At 44.2% G+C, this 20666-nt stretch overlaps 1 pseudogene; it reads right to left on the bottom strand.

Annotated features, from left to right (window-relative positions):
- Positions 1-6586: 6586 nt before the first annotated feature.
- On the bottom strand, positions 6587-7744 carry LOC136543381 (zinc finger BED domain-containing protein RICESLEEPER 2-like; annotated as a pseudogene).
- Between the last annotated feature and the right edge of the window lie 12922 nt (positions 7745-20666).

Raw genomic sequence — 20666 nt, 5'->3', positions numbered from 1 at the left:
ACATGGGTGTCTCATGTAAGCACCGGTGTTACTCATCATAGTGCATATGTAATATCCACAATGTACACTCCTGGGCTTCTGCTTGGGGTATTGTGTGTTTCATATATAAAAATGTTAAGTAATGCTTTTGACAGCAACGTAATGGAAGTACTAAAGTAAGTTACACTTACCGCACATTTTGTTTTGACATACATGTTACCCTTCCTTTATGGATCATGCCTCCCTTTATGTGTATTAACATAGTACCTATACACCCAGTTCGAATGAATTTAACAAATGTAACTTGTTAGTATCCAAAAGTGAACGTTACAAGTATATATATGGACATATAAGAGGATTGCCGATATGTATACGTATTGAGAATCAATATGAAGTATTTGTATCTGTCCGGGTCCTTATCCATTGAATCAAAGGCCCATGCCATGCTCATCCCAATATAGAGGCCTATAACAATCTAGTGGCGGCTATATGAATTTAATCATAGAAATGGATAAGCTCTTTTACATTGAACAAAATAATGTGTATTCTTAAAGCTTTAAGTACATAGTTGAACTTACTCGAAGTTGTATGGTAGTCATATAGTGGAGTTATGTTGGAGATATTTAAGAGCTAGGAAAATGTACACCGCAACCTTCAGGGATGCCTCCCTTATTTCTTTCTGCCAGATTGCCTCTTTCTCCTCAATGGTCTTTCCAGCAGCTAGCTCTTTGCCATTCTATTTCTACTCTTTGGCGTAATTAAAGTTTGCCTATGCTATTAATTGAGGGTATAAGTGTAATATCCCTGGTGTTACGAGCTTGCTTAGCACCGAGATTGAGGCCCGAGAGAAATTAGCAAACTAGTTTATCGGGTTTTAAAATTTAAATCACGCATGAAATGATAAACAAACCCTGTGCAACCTACCTTTATGGTTGAGGGAAGTCAAATAAAATCTAAGTTAATTTACTCAGTGCGTAAAAATACTATGGAAATCCTAACAAAAAGAATAAAATAAGTAGTTAATTGTTTGGTACGAAAAACAATTTCTATATACAAAATAAAACATAACTTGTGTATAGTGCTTAAGTAAAGTTTGATGAGCAAGTAGTGTAGATGAAAATGCAGCTTTAACTTTGGAAAATAAATATTGTTAACTAGTGTTCTTGGGAACTCAAAAATTAAATTTGAAATTAAAATCAGCCCTTTTTGTTAAGTCGGCAAAAAAACCTGAGCTTATGTTTAAAGTACTATTTTTGGCAAATTATATTGTGCAAAATTAATTAATAGTTCTTCAATAGTTTGTTCCTATGGTTTGGTATGAAGTATGGGCTATTGCATGAAATAATTGTTGGTTGAAGTTAACAATGTTTAAACCTTTAGAAATTGTGTTAAAAAGTATTCATGGTTGTTAAGTTTAAATTGAACCCCTGTCTTTTCTAAAGTCTAAAAATTAGTAGTAGGACACCGACAGTAGTACTAGTACTAGGACAGCAGTAGTAGTATTAGTAGTAGGGTAGCAGTAGTAGTAGGGCAGCAGTAGCATTAGGGCATGTTTAGTTTCTACAGGAGCTCCTAAAATTCCTGTCACATTGAATGTTTAGACACATGCATAGAGTATTAAATATAGACTAATTACGAAACTGATTACACAACTTGCGACTAATTTGCGAGACGAATCTTTTAAGCCTAATTAGTCCATGATTTGACAACGTGGTGCTACAGTAACATGTGCTAATGATGGATTAATTAGGTTTAAAAAATTCATCTCGCAAATTAGCCTCCATCCATGTAATTGGTTTTGTAATTAATCTATATTTAATGCTCCTTATTAGTATATTAACATTCGATGTGACATGAATTTTAGGAGCGACTAAAGAACCAAACACCCCCTTAGTAGTAGGGTAGTATTAGTAGTAGGAGGGATGAGAGAAGAGAGTAGTACAAGTAGCAAGGAAGAATATAAGATGTTAGTAGTACAAGTAGTAGGAGAGGAGAGGAGGAGAAGTAGAAGTAGCAGGAGAAGAGAGGAGAGTAGTAATAGAAGCAGTAGAAGTAGGAGAGGAGGCTCTACAAAGCAGTTGCTGCCTGCCAAAAGGAGTGTAGAGCAAAGGAGAGGAGTAGTAAAAGTAGCAGCTGCTAAGATCATGTATAAAATTCAACATTAGGACAACAATGGTTAAGCCAACAAACTAGTGATCATATATACAAAATTCAACATTAGGATAGCACACACATGTTGCTAGTGGATGACATTAACAATATGTTACTATGTTAACATCAAAACTATACCAACAGTCTATTGATCATATATATCCAAAAGGGCAGAGCAGCTAAGATAAAAACTAGTGAGCACAAGGATGCATATTGCTGCAGTAGAAACATGTCAATCATCGAGCCATAAATTAATCTAATAAAACAGCAATAGAAGAAGTAGTTCAGGCCTCAGAAACAAGTCAATCATCATTTGATCATGAACTTAGAGCATAAAGGCATCATAACAGAGAAGGGAGTAAAGGTAAGGTAGGGGCGGCTGCCTCACAAGTACTTGACCATCAGCTCATGTTCCAGATAGTGTATGGAGTTGGACAATTTCATCATAGGTATAAGAGAGGAGAGGAGAGTTGGCCAAAAAAAGAAACTGCTGCTTGCCAAAAAAATAGAGCAAGTGCTTCCAAAAACAGTAGTAGAAGTAGTAGTAGTAGTAGTAGTAGTATTAATAGTAGGACAACCGTAATAGCAGTAGGATAGAGAGAAGAGAGCAGTAGAATTAGTAGTAGTAGCAGCAGTAGTATTAGTAGTAGGACGGCGGTAGTAATGGTAGTAGTAGTACTAGTTAGTAGAAGTACAGAAAATAGTAGTAGGGAAGAGGAGTAGTGGAGGTCTACATATCATGTCAAAACAGGAGAGTAGAAGAAAAGAGGAGAGGAAAGGAGAGGAGAGTAGGCCAACAAAGCAGCAGCTGCTGCCATATATAAGCACAGAAATAGGTCAGCAGAAGGACAACAGGAAAGGAGAAGTAGAAGTAGTAGAAGTAATAGTAGAGGAGAGGAGAGGAGTAGAAATAGAAGTAGTACAAGTAGTAGTAGAGGAGATGAGAGGACAGGAGAGAGGAGGCCAAACAAAGCAGCTGCTGCCTGCCAAAATTCATAACTGGAGTTACAAATAACCAAAATTCATGTTCTTTAGCAACATGGAAAGCTTAAATAATTCTCTACAACTTTGTAGTTATCAACATGAGCAGGTTCAGTAGTTATCAAGGTCGAAATACACAAAATTCCAGAACTCTACAGCACGCAGTCAAAACCTAACAGCGAACTTCAAAATTTCATATCTCCCAAACCTGAGGAGATAAAATCATGAATTTTTTGGACAGCACATATGACTAAATCTCCTACAACTTCTGTATCAACAAGTTTCCTAGAAAATGACATTTTTAACACGAAATTAATATCCCAACACAAACTGCACAGGCTGCAGTTTCTGGAATAGAATGCAAAAATGTTTCCCAACAAAAACAATGTCATTGATGGCTGGATGACTGGATGCACCGATAAATAGAGAGACGGAGATGATGGAACCACTGCCACCACCACATGATATACAAAAAACATCTCGCCATAACTAGCCCCACACACACTTCATCATTTTCATCATACTAATCTAGACCGGCATATAATCAAGATCCAAACCAAACATTGACAGCCCCACACACACTTCATCATTTTCAGAAAAATCAGGACAGCCGCCACCAAATGCCTTGATCTTGAGATCATAGAAGAAGCAATTTCTAAAACCACACAAACTAAGACGGACAAATTAATCCAGTGCACTATACATTGACAGTAGCAATAAGCTAGGCCTGCTAGTGGACCTGCACCTAACTCAAAAAGATATTCCGAAGTTCAAATTATATGGTACAGTAGTCCTAAATCATCAAATTAGACTTGTGTGTGTAGATGGATGCATGATAGCACATCATTGTAGGTACCCAAAGGCCCAAACATACCCAGGGGATCATAGGGAGACCCTAAATGGAACTAGATAGACATTTCCCAACTTCACAAGCTAATTAATACAACTCGTTGTCAGCAACACAAATGAAATCAACAATTCAGACTAGCCAATCAATGGAAACTTGAGAAATATAACTGCCAATCACTGCAAACTTGAGAAATGCAGCTGCCAATCCATCACACAAGACCTACAGGGCCGGGGAATGGAGGAGAAGGGGTTGGGCGTACCTGTAGAAGACCTGGCAGAAAGGGATGCCAACGGCGGTGCGCGAGGGCCGGGTGCACAACCACCATTGCAGGCTTGCTGGGGTAGGGCGCCGCAACCGGGGAAAGGTTCGCCGCCTGCTGGGGGAGGGACCACGGACATCGGAGGGCTCGGCCACTAGGGCAGGACCACCGAGGGAGGGAGCGCGGCTGCTCCGAAAAGGTACGCCGCCCGCCGAGGGAGGTAGCGCACGACCGCTAAGAGAGGAAGCGCGTGACCGCCAGGATAGGTAGTGCGCGGCCGTAGTGTCCAAGGTCGAGGTCGAAGACGAGGCGCCGGCGCAGACGGGCCGACCGAGCACAAGCTCGCAAACCCTAGCTAGCCGATGTGGTGGCCCGAATGGTGGTGGTTAGGGCACAGAGGGGGTTGGGGGAGGACGACAGAGGGGGTTGGGGGAGGATGGCGGAGGAAGGGCACGAAGGTGGTGGCGGCACGGTGGAAAATTTTGACAGCCTAACGGCGTCCACGAGGAAGAAGAGCGCCCAACACTTAGACAAATTTTGGCCCCCGTGCGCTGTTGTTTATATAACCAGGACCATTTGCAGGGGCGGCTTAAAACACCAGCCGCCCATTTGTAGGGGCGGTTCTTGAATATGCCACCCCTACAAATATTTTTATCTAAATTAATAAATTTGTATTTCATATATGAAATAACACATTGTAAATTTATATAAATTTTTTTATTATTCTATATATGTATAAATATATAAAAACAATTTGATTATATATAAATTCTATATTTTCTTCTTTACAAAAAATAAAAAATATATTTGAAAATTTGAAAATTTGAATTTCAAAACTTTGAATAGAATTTTAGGATAGTAAATAATCTAAAATGAAAATGTTTTAAACAACAAAGTTGTAGAATTCATCTAGATGTACAACTTTTATTTTGGTCATCTTTTCATGTGACTAAATTTAAACAATTCAAAATTTGAATTTCAAGAAATGACAACTTCAAACAATATTTTGAAACACTAAATGATTTGACCTAAAATTGTCAAGAAAATAAAAGTTGTAGTACTCATCAAGATCTATAACTTTTATTTTGGCTATTTCTTCATCCGACAAATTGGTGGTACACATTGTTCACAAATTGACATACCTCTCATATAGTTTCATAAACTATGTGAGAGATTTATGAATTTGTGATCAATGTGTACTACCACTTTGTCGGATGAAGAAATAATCAAATTAAAAGTTCTAGTCTTGATGAGTTCTACAACCTTTATATTCATGATTTTTTCAGCTGAAATCATTTTGTGTTTCAAAATCTTGATTGAAGTTGTCATATTCTAAAATTCAAAATTTGAATTATTCAAATGAAGTCACATGAAAATATTGCCAAAATAATAGCAGTAAGAACACAATAACTTGATAGAGCATGATTTTAGAAAATTTAAGAAAAAATCATCAAATTTAGAGTTAGTACGAGGGAGAAAGACTGGTTACAAGTTTTAGCCAAAGATTAAAATGAGAAATCACACTTGTTCATGATAAGTGTCATGTATAGATGGCCATCGGGCCGTGTCGGCCCGACACGGCGTCGTGCCTCACCGGGCCACCATGCCGGCCGTGCCGTGCCTATGACGTGCTCGTGCCTGGCCTCCGGCCCAAGGCACGGCCCGTGGGCCGTTTGGCCGTGCCGTGCCGCCCGTTGGGCACGACCATTTTCACCGGGCCGTGCCGGCCCATAGTTCGGCTGCAAAAATAACTAAGTCTTTAAGGACTTGATCATTTTCAATATGATTTTATCACCAGATTCACAACTCAGAGATTCAAAACCACCAGATTCACATCAGATTCAAAACTCATATTCTCATAATTCTAAACCACAGGATTCACATTTCACAATCACAAGACACAAGTCTCAAACTCACAACTCAGAACACAAGGACAAGGGACAAAAGACAAGATTATATCATTATATGAAGATGAACTATTTTGTGCAATGCTGCCTCATTAAAAACCTTTCTAGGTAAAACTCACCCTTGTAAGAAACCCTAGAAAGAAAAAAAGAGTGCAGCCAGCTCTAAAGTGTCAAAGTCTTAGTTCTTCTATCCTACTACAATAGCCAACATCAGTGGCAAAGTCATTGTGACAATGTGACTTAGTGAGTTCATAGCAGCAAAAGTTATATCCTATTACAATAGCCAACTGTCAACATCAGTGGCAACATTCATAGTGACTCACTGTCTCACTCTATCACACCAAAAGTACCTGCAAAATTGTACAGAAGCAAGCAATGTTAGTGAACTTGAATGTAAAGAAGCAATATGGAAGTTTCAGTTGAGTGAGTGACTACCTCTCCTCTTCTCTTCTTCTTCTTCTATCCACCACCAGCAGTACCGCCGCTGCCGCTGCCGGTGCCACTGCCTTCACCTTGTTCATCGAGGAAGAGGTTCTTGAATACCTCCTCTAGGTCCAGGTCCTCAGGTGTATGTTGTTCCCTTCTTGCACCTTGCTCCCAGTCCTTGATGCAGGTGAGCATCTCCACATGCTCAGGCAACAAGCGCTGCCGCCGGTCTTTGAGTATCCTAGATGTATAGCTAAAACAAGACTCGGAAGAGACAGTAGATACAGGGACAGACATGATATCTCGAGCCATAATAGATAGGATTGGATAGGTTAGCTTGTGGTCACACCACCAGAGGAGTATGTCAAAGGATTCCTCATAACATGTGATAGGGTCACTATCCAAGTAAGCTTTGAGCTCACTAACAGCAGATGGAGTAGATGAAGATGAGGGGGAACCGACAGGGGATTCATCAGGACCTCCAAAGATCCTTCCCCATGCCTGTTTTGTCTTACCAGTATGAGCTGAAGGCACTAAAACCCTCTGAGACCTAACTGCACCGAATTTCTGTTCATACTTCGCAAACAATCTATACAATTCATCTTTCACATCACCATAGTATACACTATAAATGCATCCAGTTGCCTTACCAAGCAATTCAAGCACATTAAAGAACCCTTTCATCTTAGCTCTAGGATCAAGAATGAATGCATATAAATAAATCAGTGGGATTTTCTCCCAATATTTAAGGAATTTAAGCTTCATAGGAGTAGCAACCATTCTAAAATTAGCATCTCTTTCAGCATTTTGCAAATGTTCAGCCATGTCAAGCATATGGTGCAAAACAAGTGGAGCTGTGGGATAATAAACACCAGATAGGACAACAGTGGAATTATAGAAGAGTTACAGGAATATCATTATTTGTTTAGCAACATACCAATGCTGTGCAGTCAACAAAGTAGAACCATAATTAGAGGTAATGAACACATGAAAGACTTCCTTGTATGGCAGCAAGTGTTTGAGCATCAAATAAGTAGAATTCCATCTAACATCCATATCCAAGCCAAACTTTCTAGGTCTAAGACCCTGAGCAGTGCAATAGTTCTTAAATAATGCAATTCTTTGATTAGAGGAATTTAAAAAACTTATTGCAGTTCTGAAATCTTCAGTATAAGGTTTCAACCTCTTCATGCCAGATTTAACAATCAGATTAATGATATGGCATGCATAGCATTGATGCACAAGCAAGTACTGCACCTTGTTAGGATCATCTCTTTTAGGTGCAAGATAAGAACCCAAATAACCAAAGAACATAAGTTGCAAAATCTCATAAGCCCTAGAATTAGCAGAAGCATTGTCTAGAGACACAGAAAAAACCTTGTCAATCAAACCAAACTCCTCAACCACACTAGAAATCCTATCAGCAATGTTTTCACCAGAATGTGAAACATCAATCAGCCTAAGACCAACAATTTTTTCTGTAACTCCCAATCTGCATTAACATAATGAGCAACAACAGAAATATAATCCTCCTTAGCATTACCAGACCAAATATCAGATGCCAAAGAAATAGAAGATGCAGCAGGCAACACAGATTTCATAAGCATAGCACGTTGTTCATCAAAAAGTTTACACATATCTCTAGTGGTGGTCTATCTAGAAACCTTCTCGAACAGAGGATTATGAGCACGCTTAATGTAATCCTCCCAAGCTTGTGTCTCACCTATCCCTAAAGGAAGGTCTAGCCTAGCAATCAAATGGCACAACTCAGTGCGAGCAAGCATAGGATCATACACCCAATTTTTCAAACCATCAGGATTCAGAGCAAGCTTAGACTGGACCATACTAGCATGATTACGTTTTCTCATATAGGAATACATGTGCCATCTCAAATGGCTAGTGCCAGCAGATGATCTAGCAGTGTATCACGCCCGACAATGTTTACAGATGGCAGCAACTCGAATTTTATTCTCCTTAATCTCATGGAAGTAATCCCAAATAGTAGAAACTTTCTTACCAGAGGTGGTTGAGGTACCATGAGTGTCAGTGGAGACCTCAACTCCACCATCACCATCGTCGCCATCGAGATCGATGGGCTGGTTGCCGTCACCGAGGTCGATGCCGAACAAACCAGCTGCATCATCACGTAGGTCGTCGTCGTCCTTGACTTCTAGCTCGTCGTCCGGGTGCGGCGCCTGGTCCTCGCCATCGCCAAGGGGATGCTGATCCTCCCCTCGCATTGCGAGGCCGGAACCACAACCGCCCACGGACAAGCTAGACAGCCGTCCATGACCTTGACCTCCAACAGCTCTAGCACCATCCCTCAATGGGCGCTTTGGCGGCCTGGCCATGTCTACTCTAGAGGAGGAAGACGCGGCGTCAGGCACCAACCTACACGCAAAGAAGAAGAAGAGTGAGAGATGACACTTGAGAGATAGAGATCAGAGAGAGACAGAGCAGAGAAGAGCAGATCTAGGGTTAGGGAAAGTGATGAACCTGCTTTCCCGGAGCCTGGTGCCGGAGATGAAGAAGCCAGCGAGCCAGCCAGAGGATTAGAATCAACGGTGAGGTGGGGGAGGAGGGAGTGACATGAACATGAACTCACATGGTTCACTGATTCCGAGCGAGAGCGAGAGGAAACAGGAGAGGAAAAGGAGGGAGGAGACGGGGTTAGCGAACTCAGTGTGAGGTGGAGGAGCGCCGGTGAGGTCATCGGTGCCAGAGAGGACGGACAACGATGGTCGATGGAGAGCAGTGGTGGCGGTGGATCGTGAATGCGAGAGCGAGAGCGAGGTAGAGAGCGAGAGCAGATGGTGCGGGGGGGAGGAATGGGGATTAGGACTTAGGGTTAGGGATGGAGAGGGAGGCAGCGGGCAGCGGCTTATATATGCGACGGTGTGGGCTGGCTTCGTGGGCTGCCTCTCTTGCTGGGCCAAATGAAGTCGTTGGGGCACCGGGTTGCCTCTTTGCACCGGGCCGTGCCCGTGCCATGCCATGGGCCGGGGTGGCAGCCCCGGCACAGCCTGGTGCCTCGGGCCGTGCCATGCCCGTGCCGGGCCAAAACGCCGGGCCATGGGACGGGCCGACGGGCCGCGGGCTGCATGGCCAACTTTTGTTATACCTTGCAAAACCATGGCAGGTCCATGGTGTGGGGCAGTGGGAGGGCAAGACACGAAGCGGTGGACGGCGGCGGCAGGACGGGACAGGGAGCGGCGGCCGTGTAACCTATTATAACATAAAACAAAACATATTATAACCAAATTATAACACTAGCTCCTAAACACTAGATATGATTTGCACTCCTAATCACTAGATGATTTGCAAGGTTTTTCTTTTGGCCCCTGAACACTGGATTCCCAGGCCATAGCTACTACTAGTGATGTTGATTCACAGATGAGGAAGAGGACAAATGCCGACGAACCTTACAGGCAGGGTCCTACGCTGAAGCGAGCGCACCGGCCACAGGAGGGAGGGTGCCAGCCACTGAGGTGTCGGGGGCCAACGTAGGGAGAGCCAGGGGGCGCTGGCGGGGTCCTGGGGTGGCGGTGGGGCAAGAGATGCCAGTGGGGCAAGGGAGGCCAGTGGCGACCGAGGGCACAGGGCGTGTCGTGGGCCGGCGGCGGCGTGGCGTGGCGCGAGCATGGGAGGGCGTGGCGTGGCGTAGGCACGGGACATCGGCGGTGGGGTGTAGGCACGGGACAGCGGTGACATGGCGTGTGTGTGTGGGTGCGGATGTGTGTGTGAGTGTGTGCGTGTGTGTGTGGCCGGGGGTGGATATGAGGGAGGTTTGGCGAGTGTTAAATCGTGGGCACACGGAAAACCCATTTTGTTTTTTTTTCATTTTCAAACCCTAAACTACTGTGCTTGTGTGGGGCCCGATGAAGTGGTTTACCGAGTGTCCTAGCCAGATCAGGGGCACTCGATAAACTTTTTTTCCATTTTCCTTCTTTTCCATATGTGTTTTCCTCAATTTGTTCCGATGTGCTTTGAAAATACCTTCTCAAATTCACTCAACAATATATATTTGATTTTTCTAGGAATATTATTCCATTATTTTATGCAGTTATAGCTCAAATTCAATTTATATCGATTAAAATTCTATAATTGCACTTAATAAATTAAAATTATCAAATGGATCCAAAAAATTACTAAAATTTCACATGAAACAATCTTTGTTCTCTATTGCCTATACAAAAAGTTTTGAAGTCAAACCCCAATTCGACCATCACTTCGACTCCAAATCTTACCGAATCCTTCTCAACGCTACTATTCTTCTTTGAGATACTTCAGTTTGTAAACATCGTACGTGACAGATTGTGCGAAACCTTCTTATTTTTTTACCACATCATCCACGTATGATATCATGATGAAAGGATCAAGATGCCCAAGAGGGGGATAAATTGGGCTAATTCTAAATTTCTTTGCAATAATTAAACTCTATGGTTAGCCCAATTAACCCCTTGTGCCTAGAAAGTGTTTCTATTGATCTAACGCACAAAAGTTTAGCACCCTAAGTTTCAATCCTACTCTAGCATGGCAATTATAGGAATATAAATGACAAGAATTGAATTGCTCAAAGTAAAGAGAGAAGGAGAAACGCGGCGATGTTTTGCCGAGGTATCAAAGAGTCGTCACTCCCCACTAGTCCTCATTGGAGCACCCGCGTAAGGGTGTAGCTCCCCTTGATCCGCGCAAGGATCAAGTGCTCTCTATGGGTTGATTCTTCGACACTCCGTCGCGGTGAATCACCCACAACCGCTCACAACTTGAGTTGGGTCATCCACAAGCACCGCCGGATGATCACCAAGCTCCCAATCACCACCAAGCCATCTAAGTGATGGCGATCACCAAGAGTAACAAGCACAAACTCTCACTTGACCATGATAAGCCTAATGAGAAGGGTGGATGCACACTTTGCTACTCTTGATCTCACTAATGAGGGCTCTCTTTGGGATTCTCAAATCTCAATCACCTCACTAGGACCTTGCTCTTCTTGGCACTCTCAAGGATGTTTCTCAGCTGTTGAAATGAGCAAAAGTACCCCCACACACGAATGGAGGAAGTATTTATAACATGGGCTGAAAAATGAACCGTTATGTGCCTCTGCGGGGTGATCGAACGCTCCAGTCATGTTGACCGGACGTGCCGGTCAGTTCACCCCGAACTCTAGTGTTTAAAGTGTGACCGGACGCTAGCCAGCGTCCGGTCAGCACTGACCAGACGCGTTCGGTCATGATTTTCCCTCTCTGGAACCTTACTGGAGTCTACTAGACGCTGGCCCTCAGCGTTCGGTCACTTGACCTCTCAGCGTCCGGTCGCACCAGACGAAAACACCTTGGTCAAATGAACTAACCGAACCCTTAGCCAGCGTCTGGTCACACCGGAGCTAGCGTCCGATTAGTATTTGACCCTCCATTTACTTCCAACTCTCGATCATACGTGAATGAAGTTTGCTCCATTGGATCTAAGGGCTATTTTGGAGCTACCTAGTGCTAGATTTAGCAAGTGTGCACCACACTTAGCCTACTAGACTCACCTAGGTCATGCCACCCATCCATACCCCCCTTAATAGTATGGCCAAAGGAAAAATAAAGTCCTAAACTACTCTAAGTGTCTCTTCAACTCCAATCGACACTTAGAACTAGTCCATCCTTAACCTTGTCGTTCATCCTTTGAAAACCGAAATGATTTCCATCGTAGGGGCATGACCACCATGATAGCCCAATCGATCTTCATTACCATGACCTAACTTAATTGCCTCTGTAAAACACACGTTAGTCATAGTAATCACGTATTGTCATTAATCACTGAAACCCAACTAGGGGCCTAGATGCTTTCAATCTCCCCCTTTTTGGTGATTGATGACAATACTACCTCGAGTATGAGAAGGAGTTGTGGTTTTTGACATGCTTGGTTCATATAAGCTTTTGGCAATAAGAACAAAAGTGTTAGGCAAACTTATATGACCCAAGCCAATATGATGTACTCAAAAGATATTAAATAAGCATGAGTACTAGTAATAAAGCTCATTTGCATCAGAGTAAAATGTGGAAGCAAAAGCAAATGAGCTTAGCACAAGTGATATGACATATAAATAATTCAAAGTAGAGAGCACACATGTCATATATCACGATCACGTAGATATCACTATCACATAAATATAGTTTAATGCATAAAAGTAAACACACGACGAATGCATAATAGTGTATCACACATAAAAACCAAATATAATAGATAGTCTAAGTAAACTAAGCTCCCCCTAGATATGTTGCTCCCCCTAAGACTAACATACTCGATCCCTCTCCCCTTTTGGCGTCAAACACCAAAACCTAAGGGTCGATCAGTGGGGCTGTAGTGGATGAGTCAGGCGCTGAGGTACGAGGAGCAAGCTAGAACTGAGTGCCATCATCATCTGAACTAGAACTCTGAGCTGTCTGACCCTCTGTAGCTAGAAGCGATGCTGAAGCGGTCTGGGTCAGATCAACAATTGGAGCTATTGTAGACTACGTAGGTATGACTAGAGCAGCTAGCTCAAATGATGCCACTGACGAAGGGAGTGTCTCTATAGTCCCGGTAATAGGTGCAACTATAGAAGGACCTAGGACATGTAAATATGGCGGAGTAGGCTGCCCTATCAACTCACTAAAAGATGCACCAAGGCTCCTGGACATTGTAGTCTCTGGCACTAGCAGCGAGGAAGTCTGAACCAGTGTAAAGCTCATCTGGAGAGGTGTGAACTGCAGGGCTAATACGGGCGAAGCAAACCACTGGGACACCTACTCTATAGGTGAAGCAAACTATGCTGGTGGCTGTCCCTGACTCTGAAGCCCACTAGGTTATAACGCTGGAGTCATAGAAGTGGAGGCAGGCTGACCAAGCTGGGGTGAAGACTATGGCAGTGGAACCCCAATAGTTGTCACTACATGCTGCATAAATCCAAGGAGCTGCTACTACATGGAAGCTGCTGCTGAAACTCATCCTGTTGAGCCTAGAACTGTGCAAAAGTAGTGGTGGTCTCTTGAGCCTGGCGAGCCTAATCCTGCCTCATCCGCTCAAGTATGGCAAGTAGAGCGAGGTCTATCTGCGGTGCAGATGGAGCTAAACTGGAGCTACCGACCTCATGATCATGTCGTCGAGGAGGCATCTAAGGGATATCGCGGTAGTCCTCATCTGAGCTGTCGCTGGGGTCGCTCTCGACCATCCCCTCCTGCTGAGCGTTAAGCTGCTCCTCTTCAATAGCTGCTATGCCCCTGATAGTATCATCCTGCTGGGCTATAGTCTCTGGCACCTCTGGACGACGACGCGGCTGGCTAGGTGCACTCGGTGTACTATGGCGGATCATCTGAGTCAGGTTATATGCAGGGAACTCTGTCGTAGCACCACTGTACTCAGCTAGCATCTCAAGCGGCCTCATTGTAACTGCCCTATGAATAAGAAACGTGATCTAGTGGGCATAGGGCAACTATCGGTGACCTCTAAACCCCTCAGCAATAGTATCTTCATCTCTGATAGAAGGAGATCCCAAATATCAAACACTGTCTGCTGCATCAGACAGTTTAGTAGCCACAACTGTATGCGAGTCAAGCCCTCGTGATACCCCATCCTCGGAAGCAGTGTCCTCCTCATAATGGCATCAAGCACTCTAGCAGTGGGAGTGAGATCACTGGGTGTCCTACTAGACCCCTCGTCGAATGGCTCTGTGAAGCAGTGACGGACTAGATCTATAGGGGGCACCATCCCACCATGAGGACGTCTAGGGGGGCGCTGTCTGTCTATAGCAAACCTCATGTAGCCGGACAGGCTACTCCTAAAGCCTGAGTATCTCTCTGACCCTAGTGCTCGTTGCCTGTAATCTCTGCCACTTAATGCAAAGTGTATGAATCTGTGCCGTGGGTCAATCTAGAGAGCAACATAGAACCGACGGAACCAAGATGGAACATATAAGCCAGTCCGTCCAAGTAAATCTGTCAGCCCTAGCAGGTAAGAAAGGTAGGGGCGAATGTGCTCTCCAGCTGCTACAACAATAGACTCTATATTGCACACCCTCTGAGATCTAAAAATAGCTCCACTGTTAAGATATGCATTGTAGAAGTCCTCCTGCAGTGGTGTGTAGAAGCCCTCTGATGCACGCTCATCTCACCTCGGCGGAAACCACTACTCAAAATCCACAAATCTGAGCTGTTGCACCTGCTTGGCTGTGGTGGCCCTCAGATCTAGATGAGTCATTGGAGGCGAACCCTGTGGTCTAGGTGGTGGATGAGAACCCCTCCGCTGTGTGTCTGCCCTCGGTGTGACTAGAGCATGGGTATGACCAGAGCGGTGAAGCTGTGGCTGAGGTGCCTACTCTGTCTCCTTGGCCTGCTGACCCTCCTGAGTCTGCTCTGCTGCCTGTGGCTCCTGCTATAACTCCCCCTGAGGCTAACTCTCATCCAAGACAACTTGTCGTCCCGCAACCATGACAGTCCCAGCTGGACCACCATGACAGCGCTCAACCTACTCTAGTGCGGCCCTCGTAGATGGAGAGAGTTGATCTGCAATAACAACACCACTACGAGCACCTCCTCTCTCAGCACACTCTGTGGCCTCTGCAACTACGGCTGCTCTAGCTGTGTCTGCATCTGGATACTTCCGCTTCTTTGTTGCAAGTTTCTTCGTCGCCTTGCCTTTTGGATCTGTAGGCAAGCGAGGTGGGTGTCTCGGATCCTCATCACCGGGACCACCTCTACATTCTTGACGCAAACCATAGGTTGGATCTGAAAAGAACAACTGCCGCTGACAAGAAACAACTGTCAACTGTCACTTCCAAGGCTTGACCTCGATCCGTACTCTCGAGCTTGGCCCCGAGTTGACTGACAACTGCAAAAAGGACCTCAACGGCACCGACTCGCTACATGATAGAATAGATAGGATATACAAATAATCTTAATTATCCATCTAGAGATGCAAAAACCTAAGAAAGCAAGCAATTAGGTATGAAATTGAATCGAGGGCTTGCTACCTGACGAATCGGTGAAACAGCGAGAAGAGGAACGGATCGGGGAACCACCAGGTCAACAATTGGAGGTTAGGGTTGGTGACGCACTGCGATGAATCAGCGAGGAGGGCAGTGGCTAGGGCACTGATGGCGATGAAGCTAGGGCACGACGGCGTGGGAGCTAGGGCACGGTGGCGTAACGGCTGATGAGCGAGAGCGCATGGACGCGGGGAGGCATGGTGGAGTAGCACAGGCTCATAGCGGTGCTGGCGTGAAGCAGGGCAGCTCGGCCGCAAGAGCTCAGTGACAGAGCTTGCTGCGCGATGAGCTTGCAGAGGCGGCGCCTAGGGCTACTGTACGGGAGCGGGGCTGCGGCTATGGAGCTTGGTGGTGGCTTGGTCATAGGAGACGTGGGGTGGCTGGCGCGGCGCGCGGTGCGCGGCGGCGATAGCGGCTCGGGCGTGACACAGTGTGGGCGGCGACACGTGGAGGCATGGTGCGGCGGCAGCGGCAACGTGGGCACGAAGGCACGGAGGCGCGATGGGCGGCGCGGAGGCACGACGGGCAGTGCAGGGAGCGGTGGTGTGGGGTGCGGCGGCCGGCGGCGGAGGCTAGCTCGGCGGCTAGGGCGCAATGGCGATGCAGCTCGAGAACGGAGGCGTGGCAGTGAATAGGGTTATATGGGGGTCCCTCACATGTCAGAAAAGGAAACAGGAAAAGAATCCAGAACACGCACGTTTTCTACTGACCGGACGCTCCGGTGGCAGTGACCAGACACTGCCACCCAGCGTCCGGTCGATTCCAGAGAGGTCCAAATCCCCTGGAATCACGACCGGACGCGTCTGGTGGACACCGACCGGATGCAGCCAGAGTCCGGTGCAAGCTGTCTCCTTCGTCTTCGATCGACCGGACGTAGAGCCACCATATGACCGGATGCTGGGAGAACACTATTTTAGCGTCCGGTCACTCCTTTGCAGCTGGTTCACCTTCTGTGAACTGACCGGACGCTGGACATCAGAGTTCGGTGCAGCGTCCAGTCACTCTTTTTCCAACAAATCTTCAAGGTCCTTCGTGCTGTCTGTTCCCAATTAAGTCTCAACTCCAATAAGATCCAAATAAACACCAATTGGGACTGATGTGAGGAACTTCTCTCAAACCCCCATGTTTTTCAAAAATATTTTACCTTAGGCTATGATTCTTTTTATGAAAATAGGCAATAAGAGGGCAATTGAAGATAAATGATAAAACAACATTCATGCATATGCAATGCAATACTTGAAGATAAATCTAGTTGCTTGTCAAGTTTGATCCAAGGTTAAGCTTCTTCACACACTTTACGGCGGTTATCTTAACCATGTTAGACAAGCTCTATATGCATTACAAAAATTAAACATGTTGTATATTACAATGCAATGCAAGGGACAACACAAGCTCATTTTTGGTGAAGTTACTAAAATCAAGAACATTGAGCTCATTCCGCAATCGACAAAAAGTCGCCTCATCTAGCGGTTTAGTGAAGATATCCGCCAATTGATCCTCGGTCCTTACACCTTCTAATGATATATCATTTTTAGCAACATGATCTCTAAGAAAGTGATGACGGATATCTATGTGCTTGGTGCGAGAGTGTTGAACCGGATTATTTGCAAGTTTACCGCACTTTCATTATCGCACAAAAAAGGTACTTTATCTAGAACTACACCATAGTCTAGCAAAGTTTGTTTCATGTAAAGTATTTGTGCACAACAAGCACCCACGGCAATGTATTCCGCTTCGGCAGTGGACAATGGCACACTATTTTGATTCTTGGAGGACCAAGACACAAGTGATCTACCAAGCAAATGGCACCCTCCGGATGTGCTTTTTCTATCAACTTTGCAACCGGTATAATCCAAATCAGAATAGCCAATTAATTCAAATCTAGCTCCTTTAGGATACCAAAGGCCAATGCTTGGTGTGTGCTTAAGATACCTAAGGATTCTTTTTACGGCAATTAAATGAGTTTCCTTAGGATTGGCTTGAAATCTTACACACATACACACACTAAACATGATGTCGGGCCTAGATGCGGTTAATATAACAAGTTACCAATCATAGAGCGATAGATAGTTTGATCAACCGTGTTACCTCTCTCATCTAGGTCGAGATATCCATTAGTTGGCATTGGTGTCTTGATTGGCTTATATTCATCCATCTTAAATCTCTTGAGAAGATCATTTATATATTTCTCTTGAGAGATGAAAATCCCTTCTCTCATTTGTTTGACTTGAAAACCAAGAAAGAATGTAAGCTCTCCAATCATTAACATCTCGAACTCCTTTGACATCAATTCACCAAACTCTTTGCAAGAATCTTCATTTGATGATCCAAAGATGATATCATCAACATACACTTGACAAATGAAGATACGCCTATCAAGCTTCTTGGTGAATAGTGTGCTGTCGACCTTCCTGATGGTGAAGCCCTTCTCAATGAGGAAGTCCCGAAGGCGCTCATACCAAGCTCTTGGGGCTTGCTTAAGCCCATATAATGCCTTGGACAACCTATAAACATGATTAGGATATCTAGGGTCTTCAAACCCGGGAGGTTGATCAACATAGACTAGTTCATTAATAAAGCCATTTAAAATGCACTTTTCACATCCATTTGATATAGTTTCATTTCATGATGTGATGCATATGCAAGGAGGATACGAATGGCTCCTAGTCTTGCAACCAGTGCAAAGGTCTCTCCAAAATCCAATCCTTCAACTTGAGAGAACCCCTTTGCAACTAGTCTTGCCTTGTTCCTCACAACTATGCCTTGATCATCTTGCTTGTTGCAGAACACTCACTTTGTTCCAATCACTCTTGCTCCTTTTGGCCGCTCTTCAAGAGTCCAAACTTCATTGCAGGTGAAGTTTTTCAACTCTTCATGCATGGCATTTATCCAATCCGGATCTTGAAGAGCTTCTTCTACCTTGGTAGGCTCATAGCAAGAGACAAAAGAGTGATGAGCAATAAATGAAGCAAGTTTTTATGAGCGAGTCATTACACTCTTTGATGGACTCCCTATGATGAGATCTTGTGGATGACCTTGTAGTAGAGGTGCATTTCTTCTATTGACCACTTGAGGAGGAGGTTGTGGAGCATCAACATCTTGTGCTTGTACCACCATTTGATCATGGGAGACATAGGTGTCTTTATTTTCTACTCTCCCATATTTATCATCATCTTGTACCACACTTGATGAAGAAAGTGGATCAATCACTTGTACACAGTGTTTTCCTAAACGCTAAATGGTAAACAGTTGGTCACCTACCGTTTAGCCATTATTCGGGCAAAACGTCCCATTAAACGGGCTAAACGGACAATTAAACGGGGTAGACGGGTGATTAAACGGAAACGGCGCACCACCATGTAGCGTTTACACGATGTTTAAACGGGCTAAATGACCGTTTAGATGAACAGTGCTTGTACATCATCTTCATCATCTTTAGGCTTGATGTCTCCAACCGGAATGTTCTTCATAGCCTCCCTCAATGGTTCATCACCTACATCATCAAGATTCTCATGTGCTCCTTGGGAGCCGTTAGATTCATCAAATTCCACATCATATGTTTCTTCAACCAAGCCGGTGGCATGATTAAATACTCTATATGCTTTGGACTTTGATGAGTAACCAACAAGAAAACCAATATCACAACGTCTTTGAAACTTCCCTAGGTATTGCCGCTTCTTGTAGATGTAGCATTTCCAACCAAACACCCTAAAGAAGAAGACGTCTGGCTTCTTCCCATTGAGCAACTCATAAGGTGTCTTGCCAAGGAACTTTTGAAAGAATAGACGGTTGGATGCATAGCAAGCGGTGTTGATAGCTTCCACCCATAGAGCTTCGGGGGTGTTGTACTCATCAAGCATTATTTTTGCAAGAGTGATAAATGTCCAGTTCTTCCTCTCAACTACACCATTTTGTTGAGGAGTATATGTTGCGGAGACCTCATGCTTGATCCCAACTTTATCACAATAGACTTCTATGTTTGTGTTGTCAAATTCCTTCTCATTGTCACTTCTAATCTTCTTGAGCTTCACTTCAAACTCATTGCGGTCTTGAAGGAGGGCATGGTCTGGGGAACTGGTGATGGGTATGGAATTGATATGTGGATGGATCCCTGGTTACCAAAGGAGCACACCAGGAAGCCGATAACTCCGAAGGGCAACAGCTTACTGCGGTATGTCTCCGATCTCATCAATCCTGTTACAGGAGATTGGGATATCCAACTCGTCCAGGATATGTTTTGGGACGATGATGTGAGGGCGATTCTGGCGTTACCGGCACTACTACAGAATGGACTTGTTGTCCCGGGCGGTAACGGCCTTTAGTCCCGGTTACCGCGCCAGGACAACGATCCCGGGACGAAAGGTGCCACCTTTAGTCCTGGGTCATCGAGCCGGGACTAAAGAGGGACCTTTAGTCCTGGTTGGTGTTACCAACCGGGACTAAAGGCCCTCCAGCCGAGCAAACGTGGCCGCACCCTTTAGTCCCGGTTGGTAACCCCAACCGGGACTAAAGGTTCCTTTTCTTTTTCTTTTTTTTAATTTGTTTTCAGTTCAGTTACACATATTTGTTTAATATATAATATGTTTTTATGTACGTATTCTACGCTGCTAATATAAATACACGCACGCATATAATTACATCTAATTCTCATCTCGAGCATTATTATATTCGAATAAAGTATGAACCTATATATATTATAGATATATATATGTATATATACAACACTTTCATAATCTTGTTCTAAAAAATAACGATATCAATAAACATTTAATTTACATTATTTATTCCTTAGGATCAAAGTAGAACTCGCCGTTGGGATTTAGCACTTTTTCTAGAAGATATCCTGCTATTGACTCCTGAACTGCTTTCAGATGGTCTTTTTGCATGACCCTTCGTTTCAACCATTCAGTCTTGCATTTGAAATAAAAGGAAAAGTATTAATACATATATATATATATATATATATATTCATTTAAAAATAAATAAAAAAAATTGATATATACGTACTCTGAGGACATCTTTAGGAGTTCTTCTTATGTGCGCAGTGATAAATTCACAAACGTAGTATCCACACAAGTTATTACCTGGTTCCTGCCGCAA

Source organism: Miscanthus floridulus, chromosome 3 (assembly GCF_019320115.1).
Source record: "Miscanthus floridulus cultivar M001 chromosome 3, ASM1932011v1, whole genome shotgun sequence".
NCBI lineage: Eukaryota > Viridiplantae > Streptophyta > Magnoliopsida > Poales > Poaceae > Miscanthus > Miscanthus floridulus.
Note: the sequence above shows the minus strand (reverse complement) of the source record. Positions and strands in the feature narration are given on the sequence as shown.